This window comes from Orcinus orca, chromosome 1, assembly GCF_937001465.1.
Source record: "Orcinus orca chromosome 1, mOrcOrc1.1, whole genome shotgun sequence".
NCBI lineage: Eukaryota > Metazoa > Chordata > Mammalia > Artiodactyla > Delphinidae > Orcinus > Orcinus orca.
In genome coordinates, this window is record NC_064559.1 from 190,639,369 (window position 1) to 190,659,039 (window position 19,671).

A 19,671-nucleotide genomic window follows, 5' to 3' on the forward strand; every position below is an offset into this window, starting at 1 on the left:
CCTTTCTGTTCTGCCCTCCAAAAGCACTAGCACATACTAAAATATTTTAGTTACCAAATCCTCTAAACCTTTTATTAATAATTCTTAATATAAGCACCCTGAAGATAGTTAAATGCTTGCTCGTCTCCAGAGAGTTAAGAGGCTAGAGAGAAGCTTCGGATTTTCTACAAAATAAAACAAATGTAAGCACAAAGAGGAGACAGTTTTAAAAATATAAAGAAATAGGGCTTCCCTGGTGGTGCAGTGGTTGAGAGTCCGCCTGCCAATGCAGGGGACGCAGGTCGTGCGCCGGTCTGGGAGGATCCCACATGCCACGGCGCGGCTGGGCCCGTGAGCCATGCCCGCTGAGCCTGCGCGTCCGGAGCCTGTGCTCCGCAACGGGAGAGGCCACAACAGTGAGAGGCCCGCGTACCGCAAAATAAATAAATAAATAAACACAGACACAAAAGGTCAAATATTATGATTCAACTTATATGTGGCACCTAGAATAGGCAAATTCATAGAAGATAAAAAGCAGAACAGAGGTTACCAGGGGTTGAGGGGGGAGGACAATGGAGAGTTATTTAACGGGTACAGAGTGTGGGATGCCGAAAAAGTTCTGGAAATGGATATTGGTGATGGCTGCACGACACTGTGAATGTACTTAATACCACTGAATTATACACTAAAGAAAGGATAAAATGGTAAATTTTACAGTTTGAAAAAGTTTGCAATCATTAATGCAGTTGCAGAGAAGCAGACTTCTTACTTATCTTATGCCATAATATGCAAATGCATATTTGTTTAACAGAACCGTCTTAGTGGTCTGTGCCTACAGTGGAAGGACAAAGCCCCTCTCCCAATTATACAAAGATATCCCAGAAGCCAATTATCTCTGGGATTTTATGTAAGCACATAGAACATGTAAAAGACTGTTTGTAAAATAGCCAATCTTAATGGTATCACCAATAGGTAAGAAACATCGTGGGACTTCCCTGGTGGTCCAGTGGTTAAGAATCTGCCTTCCGATGTAGGAGACGCGGGTTCAATCCCTGGTCTGGGAAATAAGATCCCACAGGCCACAGGGCAACTAAGCCTGTGTGTTCTGGAGCCCACATGCTGCAACTACTGAGCCCGCATGCTCTGAAGCCCCCGCGCCACAATGAAAGATCCTGCATGCTGCAACAAAGATCCCATGTGCCGCAACTGAGACCCAATGCAGCCAAATAAATAAATTAAATAAATTTATTTTTAAAAAATTGTGTCTTTTTTAAATACTTACAGCAAAGATGCACCCATATCCTGAATCCTAATGCTCTCCCTCAAATGTAAATTCAGAGGAAGGGACGGGAGGCTAAGCTGAGTGTGTGCAAATAAAAGGAAAGTACTCTTCATACCTTCTGACTGGTTCTATCCAGTTATTCTTTGGTATCTACTGGCAGTATTTTTTTTTTTAACATCTTTATCGGAGTATAACTGCTTTACAATGGTGTGTTAGTTTCTACTGGCAGTATTTTTAAAAGGGGTTTATCCATGAGGGAGGGGAAGACAGGTAAGGCTACCCTCCTTAGGAACTCGCCTCCTTTCTACCTGTCACCCACAGGAAGAGGGGAAAAAGTATTTCAGGGCTCTACTTTTTAACCTTGATTAATAGACAATCAACCCACCCAAAGAACTACTATTTTCTATGAAACCCATTCCGAGGTAAATAAGAATAAAATACATCATCAACACGAATGTGAGAAAAATACTTCATATTTTTTTTAATATCCTTGATCCCTTATAAAGATTTTTAATTTCTAGTGACCTAGGTGGATATTAGTAGTGCAAGTTTAATAAGAACACTTCAATTTAGTGTCCTCCAAAGCTTAAAATGTCCTCACGAAACAATGCTACTAGAAATAACTGGATACGGGACTTCCCTGGTGGTCCAGTGGTTAAGACTCTGTGCTCCCAAGGCAGGGGGCCCGGGTTCGATCCCTGGTCAGGGAACTAGATCCTGCATGCTGAAACTAAGGCCCAGAACAACCAAATAAATAAATAAATATTTTTTAAAAAAGAAATAACTGGATAGCATTAAGAAAAAAATTAACTTCACGCTGGTCAGAATGGCCATCATCAAAAAATCTACAAACAATAAACGCTGGAGAGGGTGTGGAGAAAAGGGAACCCTCTTGCACTGGTGGTGGGGATGTAAATTGATACAGCCACTATGGAGAACAGTATGGAGGTTCCTTAAAAAACTAAAAATAGGGGCTTCCCTGGTGGCGCAGTGGTTGAGAGTCCGCCTGCCAATGCAGGGGACACGGGTTTCTGCCCCTGTCTGGGAGGATCCCACATGCCGCGGAGCGGCTGGGCCCGTAAGCCATGGGTGCTGAGCCTGTGCGTCTGGAACCTGTGCTCCACAACGGGAGGGCCACGGCAGTGAGAGGCCCGCGTACCGCCAAAAAAAAAAAAAAAAAAACCAACAAAAAGACTAAAAATAGAACTACCATATGACCCAGCAATCCCACTACTGGGCATATACCCTAAGAAAACCATAATTCAAAAAGACACATGCACCCCAATGTTCACTGCAGCACTGTTTACATTAGCCAGGTCATGGAAGCAACCTAAATGCCCATCAACAGCAAATGGATAAAGAAGATGTAGTACATTATATACAAAGGAATATTACTCAGCCATAAAAAGGAACGATACTGGGTCATTTGGTGAGACGTGGATGGATCTAGAGACTGTCATACAGAGTGAAGTAAGTCAGAAAGAGAAAAACAAATACCGTATATTAACGCATATATGTGGAACCTAGAAAAATGGTACAGATGAACCGGTTTGCAGGGCAGAAATTGAGACACAGATGCAGAGAACAAATGTATGGACACCAAGGGGGGAAAGCGGCGGGGTGGTGTTGGTGTTGGTGTGATGAACTGGGAGATTGGGATCGACATGTATACACTGATGTGTATAAAATGGATGACTAATAAGAACCTGCTGTATAAAAAAATAAATAAAATAAAATTCAAAAATTAAAAAAAAACAAACGTTTTTTCCCACACCTCAAAATTAATTTTTCAAAAAAAAAGAAAAAAGAATGGGAGAAACAGAAGTTGAGAAATTAATATTTGCTCCACCTATGGAGAAACAATTTTCTAATGATGGAAGAAATTACAAAGGAACCAGTGAAGAGCTACGGCATGAAATATTTAGATTTCTGTACAAAACAAAACAAAAATAAAAATGAATATCTCATGGACTTCCCTGGTGGCACAGTGGTTGAGAATCCGCTTGCCAATGCAGGGGACATGGGTTTGAGCCGTGGTCCGGGAAGATCCCACATGTCAAGGAGCAACTAAGCCCATGTGCCACAACTACTGAGCCTGCGCTCTAGAGCCCGTGAGCCACAACTACTGAGCCCAAGTGCCACAGCTACTGAAGCCCGTGTGCCTAGAGCCTGTGCATCGCAACAAGAGAAGCCACCACAATAAGAAGCCTGCGCACCGCAACGAAGAGTAGCCCCCGCTCGCCACAAACTAGAGAAAGCCTGTGTGCAGCAATGAAGACCCAACGCAGCCAAAAATAAATTAATTAATTAATTTAAAAAAAAAAGTCAACAAGGACCTACTGTATAGCACAGGGAACTATACTCAATATTATGTAATAACTTATAAGGTAAAAGAATCTGAAAAAGGATATATATGCTGTACATCTGACATGAGATATTTTAAATCAACTCTATTTTAATAAAAAAAAGATTTTTTAAAGAAGTAAAATAAAGGAGTTCCCTGCTGGCCTAGTGGTTAGGATTCCGGGCTTTCACTACTGTGGCCCAGGTTCAACCCCTGGTCGGGGAACTCCCACAAGCTGTGCCGCAAGCTGTGCGGTGTGGCCAAAATAAATAAATGAAATGAAATGAAAAAAATAAATAAAATATTTTAAAAATCAAGCACTGTGTAAATGTTCATACCTGGTGATCCAGTAATTTCATTTTTTTAATTTATTTTTTATTGATGTGTACTTGAATTACAGCGTTGTGTTAATTACTGCTGTACAGAAAAGTGACTCAGTTATACATATATATACATTCTTTTTCATATCCTTTTCCATTATGGCTTATCACAGGATATTGAATATGGCAGTAATTTCATTAAAAAAAAAGTTACACGTACAGAGACCTATGTGGAAATATTATTCACAATGGTTAAATAAATTGAAGCCAACAATATAGGAATCCTTTGTTCAGTTGTTCTTTAATTTTTTTTTTTAAATTTGGCTGCGCTGTGTGGCTTGCCAGATCTTAGTTCCTGGACCAGGAATTGAACCTGGGCCTCCTGCAGTAAAAGCACCAAGTCCTGACAACTGGACCGCCAGGGAATTTCCCTTAGTTCAGTTTATTTTCATAAACAGGCACTGTTTAGTGGGGAGAATAAAGAGGTAAATAAGCTACAGAGGGAAAAGTGCCCTGCAAAGACATGGACAAAGTGCTCTGGGATCACTCAAGGTAAGGATGAATCATTAACCTTCTAAGCCAGTTTTTGACACTGTACTTCCAACCTAAGTGCAAAGAAGAGAACAGGTAGCTGGGTAGATAGAATCAAGTACGTTGGTTATCTGCTAGATATCTGCAGGGTCAAGGCGGGCTAAGACAGTTCTCTATAAGAGATTTTGTTGAGTTCCATCAGAATTAGCCATGCACAAAGGAAACAAACAAATGAAGCAATGTACTTAAGTTCTGTGAGATAATCATAAAATTGTTATCTACCCTTAAATAAAATACAGTCAACAACTATTTTAAAAATATTCCTGGAAATTTGGCTAACAAGTTCACATTTGAGAGAATAAATGCAGAGAATCTTTAACAATGGAGGGTTTTTTTTTTAAGTCACAGATATGATTCAAGATTTGATTTTAATGTATACCTGAAAAAACATCCAGCAACATCATACACTACAAACAAATTTCTAAATTCAGTGCACTGATAGTACATACCCTGAGAGGTTTCCCTTACCCACTCAGTACCCTGGAAGTGAAGGATGCACTTTAAACCAGTTCTCACTCCCTTGTACAGCACTGATCACAGTACTAATCCCTTTTTCTTTGCCAGCTATAATCATATCTTTTCTCATATTTACTAAACACTATACAGTTTACAAAGACTTCTCATATACGTTATCCCATCTGACACTTTTGAAGAAATAGTTACTAACTCTGTTTTATAAATGAGGAAACTTAAAGTTCAAGGAGGTCAGCTGACTTGGATAGTCACAGCTAAGAAGTGATGGAGCTGGAACTAGAACGCAGGTTTTCAGACTCCAAAGGTAGTAAATACATTGCATTGAGTAACTATGTCAGAACTTTCAGATTGTCAAAACAAACACCTGGTGCTTTTAACACAATAGAGAAGTTCAACTGAAAACCAAGCTTGACTCTGAAAGCTGTATGGTTTCAATCATCTCTTCCCTAAAAATCAGTCACTAAACACACTTCCTTTCCTAAACTCCTCGGAATACCATAAAAATCCTAGAATTTGAGAAATCAACTAAACCAGACCCTTTTAGAGATGAGAAAACTGAAGCATAAGACTTGTGACTTGCTCCGAGCCTCCCATTACAACATAGTTTGTCTTTTTCTAAGGCCCACATCAACAGTACTGTATTCAAGAAATGTCTGAGAATGGAGGAGACAGAATGGATGGCCGACTGGCTAATTTGTCTGACCTTGGTGGGGCCCTAACTGAGGTTCAGCAGCCCTTTTGCTCATCTCTGGTGGGCTCCCTTACATTTTCCATGACTGCTATTCCAAACTTTTAACACTCTCTGAAGTCCTCTAGCCCACTCTATTCTTTGATCATTCTGCAGATAACTTAACTCATTCATTCAGAAAGAAAGATTTTAAACAAAGAAGTCATCAGGCATTAACAGACCCTACAAGGCAGAAATTATTATTCTAAACTTTGAAGTCAAAATATATCTGGGTTCCAGATCTCTTCAATTACTTAAAAGTGCCTTTGGGAAATTTAATCTCTCTGAGCCATACCTCCTTCAGCTGTCAAATGGGAATGCCCACCCAATCTACAGAATTTTTGTAAAATTAAATGAAATAGCACATAGAAAAGTACCTAGATCAGTGTCTAGGTACAAAATAGGCTGCTGGTAACTTACTCCAATTTCAATGTCCACCTCCGTCACTTCAAATACATCTTCTCCCATCCTTTCTTCATGTTTCATTTTCAAGGCTCACCTCTCTATGAGCTTTGATTTTATTTCCTCCCAATGTTTCTCTATTATCTTCCTTTTCTTTTGCGCAGATCTTCAATATCTAGCTCTCTGCTGGCTCCTTTTCCTTTACCTTCAAACATGTCAAATCTCCCCCATTCTTTAAAATCAAAACAAAATCAAAAAAAGGCCCTCAATCCTGCCTCCTATTTAGCACTTACTCTAAATATGCTCCTAAACCCTCTAAGATAGCAAGCAATTACCTCAAAACAGATCAGCTTATGTCAATTTCCTGCTTAAAAACTTTTGATGGTTTAGCAATTCCTTAAACATAAAGCCTGAAGTCTTCTTTTGGCCGTGCCACCACACAGCTTGCGGGATCTTAGTTCCCCGACAAGGGACTGAACCCAGGCCACAGCAGTGAAAGTGCCGACTGCTAACCACTGGACTGCCAGGGAATTCCCATAGCCTGAAGTCTTTAACAAGCATTCTGAATCCTTCTCAGCACCCAGCCATCGATCTTTCCTTTCACCGGCCATTGCACTTTTCAACTTCTCAGCCCCACTGGTCCAGAGATCCCTAAGTATTCCATAACTTTCTAGAATGATATGTATATGTTTCCTTTCTTAAAAAATATTTAATTATGTATTTATTTATTTGGCTGCACCGGTCTTAGTTGTGGATGTGAGATCTTTCAGTTGCGGCATGTGGGATCTTTAGTTGTGGCATGTAGGCTTTTAGTTGCGGCATGCAGGATCTAGTTCCCTGACCAGGGATTGAACCCAGGCCCCATGCATTGGGAGTGTGGAGTCTTAACCACTGGACCACCAGGGAAGTCCCAGCATATGTCTCCTTATATGCAGTTTTCTGGGGTGAAAATCTATTGCTACTCTCAAATTTTCTAGAGGGGGTACCTGAACCAAAAAATGTAAAAACCCACTGCAATATCCTCTAGCCACACCAGACACACACCTTATACTTCAGCATCTCCATTCTAATGCTCAAACTGCCCCCTCTGGCTGGAATAACCTTAATAGTAACTGTTCTTATTAATCCCTCAAGAACAAGCTCCAAAATCACTTCCTCTGTAATGCCTTCCTTCACTGTCTACCAAAACAGAATCATTCAGTCCCTTACCTACAGTATAACACATCCCTATTTAATACTCACCAGACTACTAGGTGTTGTAATGTTGTAAGCTTTAAGGCGGGAGCTATATACCTTCACATCTTTGTACCGCCAGAACATAACCCAGGTCCTAGCACATGATGGGCAAAACAAAAAAATCTGCTGAACAATTTTGGCACTCAACTGCTCTTGCCCACTTCTGTTACTCATTCATTCATTCACCAAACATTTATAAAGTTCCAGTGAAATACCTGGAACTGTGTGCCAAGCAGTAAGGATGTAGACTAGGGCATGGTCCCTGACATTAAGGCAGTTAACTGTGACAATATAGAATAATAATGGTCTTATTTAATAAGTGCTATTTAAAAAGGGCTACATGAAGGGCTGTGATAGCCCATGTGAAGATGTGACTAACACTCACAGAAGGTTTAACAATGGGACATCAGACTCTCTCAGAACAGAGAATGCAACTACTCTCTTTGTCTTTCTTTTTTTAAAAAATTAATTAATTATTTGTTTGGTTTTTTTTTTGGCTGTGTTAGGTCTTGGTTGCTGTGCACGGGTTTTCTCTAGTAGCAGTGAGCAGGGGCCACTCTTCGCTGCAGTGCGCAGACCCTTCATTGTTGTGGCTTCTCTTGTTGCAGAACATGGGCTCTAGGCCTGCGGGCTTCAGTAATTGTGGCACGCAGGCTCAGTAGTTGTGGCTCGCGGGCTCTAGAGCGCAGGCTCAGTAGTTGTGGTGCACGGGCCTAGTTGCTCCGCAGCATGTGGGATCTTCCAGGGCCAGGGCTCAAACCCATGTCCCCTGCATTGGCAGGCGGATTCTTAACCACTGAGCCACCAGGGAAGCCTTGTCTTTCTTTATAAACAACATTTCCCCAATGTTCCTTTTCCTTTTCTAAGAGCAGTAACAATAACTTACCACAGGAATGTGAAGGGTACAGTGCAACCAAATTTTTATCCTACTCGATTCTGGAAACAATTCCACAAACTAGGTAGAGCAGGAATCATTACACCCATGTTAAAGATGAGAAAACTAAAGTTCAAAGAGCTTACTGATCAAAATTGCACAGTAAATAAGAGGGGATTTATTTAGTACTTATTTACAGTCTTACTCCTCCCTTTCAAACCTAATTAGTTTGTAAGCCCCAGAGAAAAAAGACTTGTTCTCACTGCTTTGTCCTCAGGGACTACAAAGGTGCTTAAAACACAACAGGTGGGGTTTGCCTGGTGGCTCAGTGGTTAAGAATCCGCCCGCCAATGCAGGGGACACGGGTCCAAGTCCTGGTCCAGGAAGATCCCACATGCCGCGGAGCAACTAAGCCCGTGTGCGCCACAACTACTGAGCCTGCGGTCTAGGGCCCGCGAGCTACAGCTACTGAAGCCTGCGTGCCTAGAGCCTGTGCTCAGCAACAAGAGAAGCCACTGCAATGCGTAGCTTGTGCATGGCAACGAAGCTCAACACAACTACAGAAAGCCCCAACGCAGCCATAAACAAATAAATAAATAAAATAAATAACTTCCCTTCTTAAAATAACTTCCCTTCTTAAAAAAAAAACACACAACAGGCTTTCAATAAATATTTGTTGACTGAATTGATTTGAAAATACAGCAGACCAACAGCAAAAAACACAAAGGAAAAAAGCTCCTTCCCATTATGATGGCATAATAAAAGATTTAAAACAGGCTTCTACTAGTTAGAAAGGCTATACTAATTGTATTGACTCAATTCCACTGGCATGTAATGCATTTTACCTAAGAAGAATTTAAGTAAGGGAAGTGAAGTAGGTTTTTATTTCTGATGTCACATTCATGGCATGTACTGACATAAACCCAGGCTTAAACTGCAAGTTTGAAACTGATCAAAAGTTTTTATTAAAAGCAAAAACTAAGAAAGCATTTTCTTGAGTTTTGACTCTCTGGCTAGAAAAATGTCTGAATATCAGTTCCTTCTGTTATTTTCAGTGGCTGACGCTGCCGTATATACGTTCTCCAATATATTTCTTAATATACCTTTAAGCAAAGATTAGTTAAACCCTTTTAGTAAATAAAACTTTCAATAACCATTAGTCAAAACCACAGCCCAATAACTCACCACCCTTCCCCACCTCCAGGGCTCCATAAAGTTGCCATTCTGCCTGGGCACAAGGTAACACAGCATACCATAAGACAAGGTGACGGAACCGATGTTCAGTATGGCAAATTGGGTCTGTGGTCCTAGAAAGTCCAGTTCCTTATAAATCAGGGGCTCTGACTGAAAATATTTCCATACTTTTCTCCAATATTTAAATTTCAGTGAATCACAAGCTGTTGATAGTGTTATGATAAATAACTGCAATAGGCGTGAGGTAACGGATAGAGCCCTGGATTTGGAATATGGTTTACTCTACTATTTCTTATCCAGGTTAACTGTGTGACCCCCGGCAAGTCAGTTAACATTTCAGAGGCTGTCAATTTAACATTTTACAGCTGTAAAATGAGAGAACCACCACCTCACAGAACTGCACAGTGAAAATTCAATTATATAACATATATGAACAGTTTTCAAAAATAGCACTGTGGGAATTCCCTGGTGGTCCAGTGGTTAGGACTCCATACTTCCACTGCAGGGAGCACGGGTTCAATTCCTGATGGGGGAACTAAGATCCCTCAAGCCAGGCAGGGAGACCACAAAAAAAAAAAAAAAAAAAAAAAAGCACCGATAGCACTATCATCCCTACACAATATTACTAACACAATCAGAGATTCTCAGAGTAAATCACTTGCATTAAGAGATATCAAACAAAGTAATAAAGTACAAAGGGGTTTATTTGCCTACGTGACTAGGGTGGGAATTTTACCTATATAACTTAAATAACCTTCCCTGATTCATGTAAAGGGACCTGGTTGTCCTCATTTCAGAGACTTGAAAGACTAACGTATTTTTCAAGAGAAGTATCTGCAATGGCTTTTATTTTAAAAGCTTTACCTTAAGCTGAACCTAGTCTTCCAACGGGACATACACAAAGATACCACTAACAAAATGTGATCAAACCCACAAAATTCACCAGTTGCAGTAAGGATCTACTACCTCTCCTCCCTCAAACTGGCTTGATTTCGATTACTTCTGTAGCTTTCTAGAAGCCACTAGGTTTCTGGTTTCTTTATAAAGCAGATCCTTCTATTAATGGACATTTGCTTTCAACTCTGCGTTTTCAGCAGAAGTGAAAATGGATTTGAGGGGAATACAGGGCGTGGAACTGGGCGGCTGGATGAAGTACTGTGGTCTTTTTCTGCGTGCAATGGATGAAGAGGCTGCTCGCCGCCCTATAAATCACTTTCTCTCCTCCGAGATTCTAGCGGTGTGTGAACTACCATTCTGACCATCCGCACCGGTTCTGATTCCTCGATCACAGCAGCGACCCATACGGACTTCGAAGCAAATTCGATCCCTTCCCGGTTTCCTGGGGAGGGGGGCTCACTTCTTTCCCATAGGCCCATCCCCCCTCCAGAAAAATGCCTGGAGATTATTGCCCTGAAGCCAACCGGGACTGACGTTTAAGAGTTGGACAATAACCTCGAGGTTTCAATAGAAACCCCGTCCGCCTCGCCTTGGCTCCGAAGCCTCCGATCTGCCCAGCTGGGATGCAGAGGTATGAGGGAAGACAGGTTTGAAAAGTGGACTTTGACCCGATCTGGTTATCGTAACCGGATCCCCTGTCAGGGACCGGACCCTGTCAGGGACTGGCCCGGCGGGCTCCCCCGAGGAGGCGACTCCACGTCCGGGCACAAAGGGGCGCAAAGCAGCCGAGACAAAAGGGCCCAGCCAAGTCGCGGTGGGCGGAGAGGGCGAGCCTGAGCGAGGCGCGCCGCAGGCGGAGAAGCCAAGGCGAACGGTTGTGGGAGGGCCGAGGAGGAGGCGGCGGCCACCGCCCGCCCCGCCCTGGCTCGAAGCGACCACCGCCCGGCCGTTACCCCGGCCCGGCCGTTACCCCGGCCCGCACCGCCACCCTCTCGCGGACCTGAAAGCGTGGCCCGAGCCTACCAGGCGCCCGCCGCCCGACTCTGTGCACTTTCCGCTCACTTTCCCTTGCTTGCCGAACTCACCCGGGGCGTCGCCGCCGCCTCCTCAGTGGTTTCCCCCGGAAATCCTACCTGGCCTGCCGGCCGCCAGGCTGCAGCCAGAGACTTCGGCCCCCGGGGAGGGGGGGGTGGCGGGGGGGGGAAAGGAGCCTGCGGGACAGTGAGGGGTAGGAAGTGCCGCCGCGGGGGCTCATGGGATTTGTAGTTCCAGGAGGAGCCAGCTGTGCCGCGGGCCGGACAAAATGGCGGGAACCTCTCGCCCTTAGTTCTGGGCGGCGGGCCCCACACGGCCTCTCTGGGCATGCGCCGCCCCTTCTTGTAAAAGAGCTTGGGCACCTTTCCTGCTATGCAGGAGGGCAAAGGTCTTTGGACTTGGGAGGAGAGAGTTCAATGCTGGGTTTCAGGGAGTGCCTAAGAAGGGAGCTGATGAAGGTGTGCTGTTATAGAAATCTGTGCCCAGTCCCTGTCTGGCTAAAGTTCAGTTATAATCTCCACAAAGGAAAAAGCTATTGAGGGCCAGTTACTGAAGTGCAGTAAACTTAGAAGCAAGTTATCCTCAATTTTGTGCATAAGGAAGAAACCCAGGAATCATTTTTATCTCCTTCAGTCTATTAAGTCCAGTCATTTTACATCCCAGTTCCTTACCAGTTTTTCCACTACCACCTTTCCAAGGGGAGGTACCATCACCTTTCCAAGTTTCTCTAGTTTCAGGCCTCCAGGCAGTCACCGTCCAAACACCTTCCTTCCTGCTGCCAGAGGATCTTTCTAAATGCCAAACACATTGTGTCACAACCCAAGTTAGACCTAAGTGTAAAACCTAAAGCTACAGAACTTTAAGAGGAAAACACAGGAGGAAATCCATGTGACTTTCAAACACACAATCCATAAAGGAGAAAAACTGATAAGCTGCACATCATCAAAATTTACACTTTTGCACTTTAAAACACGGTTATGAAAATGCAAAGACAAGCTGCAGACCTGGATGAAAGAGCAGCAAAACCTATAGCCAACAAAGGACTAATATCTAGAACACACAAAGAACTCTTTCAACTCAAGACAAACAACCTAGTTAAAAAAAAAAAAAAAATGAACAGAGACACTTTACCAAAGACGATAAATGTACGACAAATAAACACATAAAGGATGTTAAGGAGGGCTTCCCTGGTGGCGCAGTGGTTAAGAATCCGCCTGCCAATGCAGGGGACATGGGTTCGAGCCCTGGCCCTGGAAGATCCCACGTGCCACGGAGCAGCTAGGCCCATGCACCACAACTACTGAGCCTGCGCTCTAGAGCCCACGAGCCACAACTACTGAAGGCTGTGCACCTAGAGCCTGTGCTCCGCGACAAGAGAAGCCACCACAATGAGAAGCCCACGCACTGCAATGAAGAGTAGCCCCCGTTCGCCCCAACTAGAGAAAGCCCGCGCGCAGCAACGAAGACCCAACGCAGCCAAAAATAAAATAAATGAATTTATTAAAAAAGAAAGATGTTAAGGAAATGCAAATTAAAACCACAGCAAGATAACGTTACACACCCACTGGATTGGCTAACATAAAATAGACTGGCAGTATCAAGCGTTAGTGAGAATGTAGAGCAATGGGAATTCTTACTCACTGCTGGCTGGATTGTTAAGACGCTACAACCACTCTGGGAAACGGTTTGTCAGTTTCTTTAAAAATTAAATATATACCTACCATATGGCCCAACCATTTACTGACTATAGGTATTTACCCAAGACAAATGAAAGCATACATCTGCACAAAGACTTGAACATGAATGTTCATAGCAGCTTTGTTACTAGCCAAAGACTGGAAACAACTCAAATGTTCTTCACAATGCAAATAGATATTTCCACAATGGAATACTCTTTGGTAATAAAAAGGAATGAGCTACTAATACATGTAACATCATGATGAATCTTAAAATAATTATACCGAGTGAAAGAAGTCAGACAGGGACCTCCCTGGTGGCACAGTGGTTAAGAATGAGCTTGCCAATGCAGGGGACACGGGTTCGAGCCCTGGTCCAGGAAGATCCAACATGCCGTGGAGCAACTAAGCCCATGTGCCACAACTACTGAGCCTGCGCTCTAGAGCCCGCGTGCCACAACTACTAAAGCCCGTGCACCACCACAGTGAGAAGCCCGAGCACCAGGGCAAAGAGTAGCCCCTGCTCACCGCAACTAGAGAAAGCCCGTGCGCAGCAACGTAGACCCAATGCAGCCAAAAATAAATAGATATTAAAAAAAAAAAAGAAAGAAGTCAGACATAAAAGAGTATATTCTCTATGATTGCACTTACATAAATTCTAGGAATTATCGTGACAAAAGCAGATCGAGTGGTTGCCTGGGGACCAACGAGGCAGAAGCATGACAGGGAGGGATAATAAAGGGGATGAGGAGGAACTTCCCTGGCGGTCCAGTGGTTAAGACTCTGCGCTTCCACTACAGGGGGTGTGGGTTCCATTCCCAGCTGGGGAACTAAGATCCCCCAAAGTAAAAATAATAATAATAAATAAAAGGGATGAGGAAACTTTTGGGGTGACAGATGTCAACTGAAAAAAGAAATACACAACCTAAAAGTTGAGAGTTATGTTTTATTTGGTGTACAAAACTGAGGACTTAAGCCCGGGACACAACATCTCAGATAACTCAGATAACAGAGAGGCTGCTCTGAAGAGGTAAGGGGAGACCCAGGATATATAGGAGTTTTTGCAACAAAGACCAGGTAGTAGGAACATCAAAAGATTATGGTTAATTAAAGAAAACCAGATGTCTCAAGTTAAGGAATTTAGCATTTTTCTATATATGGAGAGATGAAAGAGTCTGGGCTCACTGAAATCATTCCTTTGGTATGCAGCTCAGGTATCTGGGGTCAGCATCCTGTGCTTTCTCATCCTGAGTTTCCTCAGCATGCTAGATGGCGGGCATCCTGTTTCTATCCTGAGTTCCCTTGGGGCTCGCCATCCAGGAGGCTGTAATGTGATGGTTTGATGGCTGCAACATCCTTTGTTTACTGATATGGCAAGTAATATTTTTAATTCACACAATAACACAGTAATTAATTGTGTTAATTATCTTGATTGTGCTTATGGTTTCAAGGTTTGTGCTTATGGTTTTTGCCGCAGCACGGCAAAAACAAAAAAAAATCAAAACTCATCAAACTACACACTTTAAATATATGCTGTTTATTGTTTGCCATTTATACTCCACTAAACCTGAAAAATAATATAGTCAAAAAATTGTCCAGTGATTAAGACTCCGAGCTCCCAATGCAAGGGGCCTGGGTTCCATCCCTGGTCGGGGAACTAGATCCTGCATGCCACAACTAAGAGTTCGCCTGCTGCAGCTAAAAGATCCCGCATGCTGCAACAAAGATCCAGTGTGCTGAAACTAAGACCTGGTGCAGCCAAAATAAATAAATAAATAATTTTTAAAAATTGTTTTAAAAAAAGAAAGAAAATTCTTCAATGGCTTCCTAGTACCCTAGGAAAAAAGCAAAAATCACGGCATAGAAGCTCTAACTGTGAAGCTTCAGTATCATCCATGAGGAAGGGGACTAATAGGGATGGCAATTGTGAAATTCCAGGTAACTAATAATGGTGGTAACAGTAGTAGTAGCAGTAAAGTAGTAATAATAAAACTGCTGGGACTTCCCTGGTGGTCCAGTGGTTAAGAGTCCGCCTTCCAATGCAGGGGAAGCGGGTTCGAGCTCTGGTCTGGGAACTAAGATCTCACATACCATGGGGCAACTAAGCCCGTGCTGTGCAACTACTGAGCCCTTGCACTCTGGAGACTGCCTGCCACAACTAGTGAGAAGCCCGCATGCTTCAATGAAAGATCCCACGTGCCGCAATTAAGACCCAATGCATCCCAAAAAACCCCAAACAAACAGACAAAAAACAAACAACTGCTACTTTTTCTTGAACATCTGCCATGAACCAGGTATTTTACATATGTCTTAATTAGGACTCCCGCCAGAAAACAGAACCAAGACAACTACTAGTTGCAGGTAATTTACTTGGAATGTGATCACAGGGATTTAATGTGAAAGTACAGGGTAAAATAGGGAAGGAAGAAAGGCCAACACAAAAGATGCATTACCAAGGTGTTCACTGCTGTGGGTACCTGGGGCTAGATCCTACCAAAGCCATCTGAGGATTTCCTAGAATGCTTCTCAGCATGGTCCACCTAAGGACTGCCATGAAGAAGCATTTATCCATTGACTCCCATGCCCCATTGTTTAGGATGGCCCAGGGGCATCAACTCCCCTCCCACTTCTGGGTAGGCTCCCACTGTACTGTTTTCTGCAGCTTCATCTAGAATCTAAGGTAAGGCTGAGATGACAGAAGGCAAAAGAGGTCCCACACCATCCCCTGCAAGACTCAGATTTGCCCATGCTCTACATTCGATCCAGTCTATCACCTAGTCTTCAGTAATGGCTGGCTACAATCTCAGTGGTGCTCATAATTCTTTGCAAAATGTACACTGTGCCATATGCCTTTTGTGCCCTATAAACACTATACTCAACCATATGGATGATTCTCACAAACAATATTAAGTGAAAGAAGCCGGACCAAGTAGTGTATACTGTATGATTTCACATAAATAAAACACAAAGCAGGCAAAAATAGTCTGCTGAAAGTTGGGACAGCAGCTACCCTTCCAAGTGGAAGAACAGTGTCTGGAAGAGGGTGAAAGGACATTTTTTAAATGCTGGTAATACTCTGGTTTTTGATCTGGGTGCTGGTTACATGAATATATTCAGTTTGTAAAAATTAATCAGTGGGGTATGTATAATTTTCTGCATATGTATGATACTCCTGATATAATTTTTAGCTGGAAGGTGGCCTCTCTTGTCTTCTGAGAGACCAATTAACCATAAAGACTATTTCTAACTATTAATATTTCTGGATTTGGGGCTTTGGGGCACTACTGAAACATAATGTTAATTTAACAGCACAGGCTTTGGCAATAGAGTTGTTCTGTCCCTTTCTGTGTGCAATTGGCTAAGTTATTTAAACTTGTTAAGATTCAGCCTCCACACTCCTGTTTCTCTTCAGATCGAATAAATTTTTCACCTTTTACTAAAAAAAAAAAAAAAAATTCAGTTTTCTCGTTGTACCATAGGAAACATAATAGTACCTAATATATAGGTTGGTGTGAGAATTAAAGTAACCCATAAAGTACCCAGCATTGTACCTGGTTTAATGCTTAAAAAATATTAATAATAACTGTTATGGAAGGCAATATTAGTTTTCATCTTTCTGTTTTTTTTAAGCTTCCAAATTTTCAACAATGAACATTGACACAGGCTGCAGGTGCAGGAATGTTCATTGTAGCACTGTTTGAAATGGAAAAAAAAATGGAGACAATCTAAATATCCATCTACTGGATAATGGGCAAATTAATTGTGATATATTCATAATACAGCATAATTCAAAACAGTTAAAATGAATAAACTCAAGCTACTGGTTATCAACATGGATAAAACAAAATGTTGAGGGGAGAAGAAAGCTGTAGATAGATACAGCTTGATACCATGTATATAAAATTTTACAATGTGCCAAGCAACACTATGTACTGTTTAAAGGTTCATATATACATTGTAAAAATATAAAATCATGTGTGGAAATAAAATATTCAGGTAGGTGATTACTTCTTGAGGTGGAAGGAAAAGATTGGGTGAAAGAGAGGATACATTGGGGCTTAACACATCTCTCTTATTTTTTTTCTTAAAAAAAACTAAGGAAATAAGGCAAAAGGTTAAGATTTGACAAAGTTGGTGAAAGGTACTTGGATGTTACATAAACCTCTTTTTATCTGCTTCTTGAAATAGTTCTCTATTTTTAAAAAAAGCAAGCATGGGGCAGAGCAGTGTGCAAAATACTCTTTTTTTTGATAAGGAGAAACAATTTATTTATATCAACAACTGCTATTATGCCAACCTGAAATCAATGGCTTTGGTGGGGAAGTGAAGTATTGGGTTTTGTTTGTGGGGTTTTTGGGGGGCACCATGCGGCTTATGGGAGATAATAGTAGCTCCTCTGAATAGATGTGAGGATTGAATCGGATCATTTAAAGTGTGTAGCTGGGGCTTCCCTGGTGGCGCAGTGGTTAAGAATCCGCCTGCCGATTCAGGGGACACGGGTTCGAGCCCTGGTCCGGGAAGATCCCACATGCTGTGGAATAACTAAGCCCGTGCGCCACAACTACTGAGCCTGTGCTCTAAAGCCTGCGTGCCACAACTACTGAAGCCCGCGTGCCTAAAACCCATGCTCCACAACAAGAGAAGCCACCACAATGAGAAGCCTGTGCACCGCAACGAAGAGTAGTCCCCGCTACTATAAAATAAATTTATAAAGTGTGTAGCACACTGCCTGGCACTTAGTGAGCACACAACCAACATTAAGAGTTGTTGTTAGGCAAACCTGCAGAAGCCTCTCCCATTCTAAACTGACAAATTGGTTTTTTTAAAAATAATTACTTTTTAAAAATAAATTTATTTACTTGTTTATTTTTGGCTGCATTGGGTCTTCGTTGCTGCACACGGGCTTTCTCTAGTTGCAGCGAGCAGGGGCTGTTCTTCATTGCGGTGCACGGGCTTCTATTGCGGTGGCTTCTCTTGTTGCGGAGCACGGGCTTTAGGCAGCATGCTTCAGTAGTTGTGGCACGCGGGCTCAGTAGTTGTGGCTCACGGGCTCTAGAGCGCAGGCTCAGTAGTTGTGGCGCATGGGCTTAGTTGCTCCCAGGCATGTGGGATCTTCCCGGACCAGGGCTCAAACCCGTGTCCTCTGCAATGGCAGGCAGATTCTTAACCACTGCACCACCAGGGAAGTCCCTGACAAATTGTTTCTCGACACACGGTAGTGCAAGAAACTACTGTGTGTCAAGAAAAGACCTTTAAAAAAAAAAAAAAAAAGAAAAGACCTTTAATACCTGGCTGCACCACTTACAAACTGTGACCTTGGGCAAGTGTCTTAACCTCTCTGAACTCTATTGGCCTCACAGGTGGTTTTGGATATTACATGAACTCATCTATGTAAAGCACCAACCACAGTGCCTGGCATGGAGTGGACAGTTAATAAATAGAGTGATGATTAACACAGGAATAGTTACCAAGTATAGCCAAAGGTTGAACAGGTCAGGTTGCAAACAGGCAGGCCACAGGCGGTCACTAACCTACAGATATTTTGGTTGGCCCTCAGTGTGTTACAATTTTTAAATTACTTGCCAGCATTAAAAACAGAAATTTCACATGTAAGTCGATTCTTAACTTCTGCTTTTATAATGTGAAGCTCTGACTATATATCACACCAGATCTACAAGGAAGATGGCATATAACAGGGAAATCTAATTTCTTTCAAGGGAGCCACTTAATGCTCCCTGAAGAAGTGATATTGAAGCTGAAACATGAAGGTTGAGTAGGGGTTAGCCTAATAGAGTGGGGACGATGCTCCCAGCAGAGGAACTGGCAGGTCTAAAAGCCTGATTCAGGGAGATTAGTGCCTCCAGGGCACTTCAGGAAAGTCTGGTGGCTGGAGGACAGTGAAGGGAAAGGTGGGAAGAAGATGAAGCTCCAGTTAGCACCTTAAGGATTTTGGACTTTATCGTGAGGATGAATGTAGTTCAAGGCTGGAAGCTGGGAGGTAGCCAACAGGTAGCTGGTAGCCAACAAACTGAGGGGCTAGACAGGGTCAGATGGATTAGGGTCACGGGTCAACAGTGAGCAGCTGAGAAAGCAGAGGAGTACTAGGGCATTATAGGATCCCTATCTAGAAACTCTGGGCATACATAGGATAGCCTGTCAGGTGTGGTCCGGCAAAGGGCAGACTTTACAAAGACCAAGCTAAGCAGGACGCCAGGGTGAATTTCCTTTTTTTTTTTTTTCTGTTACGGTACGTGGGTCTCTCACTGCTGTGGCCTCTCCCATTGCAGAGCACAGGCCCCGGACGCGCAGGCTCAGCGACCATGGCTCATGGGCCCAGCCGCTCTGCGGCATGTGGGATCTTCCCGGACCGGGGCACGAACCCGTGTCCCCTGCATCGGCAGGCGGACTCTCAACCACTGCGCCACCAGGGAAGCCCGCCAGGGTGAATTTCTTATGTTTATTTTAATAGTGGAAAAATGAGAAGAATTAAGATTTGGCCAAGGACATATGTCAAACGAGATACAGAACTAGATTCACAACACCTATCTCTAATTTGCTGCTTTTCTCACTATATTAGTTTTCTCAAGGTGAATAAACTCAGCACCAATACTGTGTTGTTGATAATAGGCCATTTATTGAG

At 42.8% G+C, this 19,671-nt stretch overlaps 1 protein-coding gene across 3 annotated transcripts in view; it reads right to left on the reverse strand.

The window, feature by feature from the left end:
* PHACTR4 (phosphatase and actin regulator 4) overlaps nucleotides 1-11,509 on the reverse strand; it is a 117,126-nt gene extending 105,617 nt beyond the window's left edge. For 2 of the 3 annotated variants that reach the window (XM_004266588.3, XM_033422411.2), the window contains exon 1: nucleotides 11,406-11,509. The gene's annotated coding sequence lies outside the window, so the exon portion shown is untranslated. The remainder of the gene's footprint in view (nucleotides 1-11,405) is intronic. The other variant, XM_033422415.2, reaches the window with a different exon arrangement.
* Nucleotides 11,510-19,671: the final 8,162 nt, after the last annotated feature.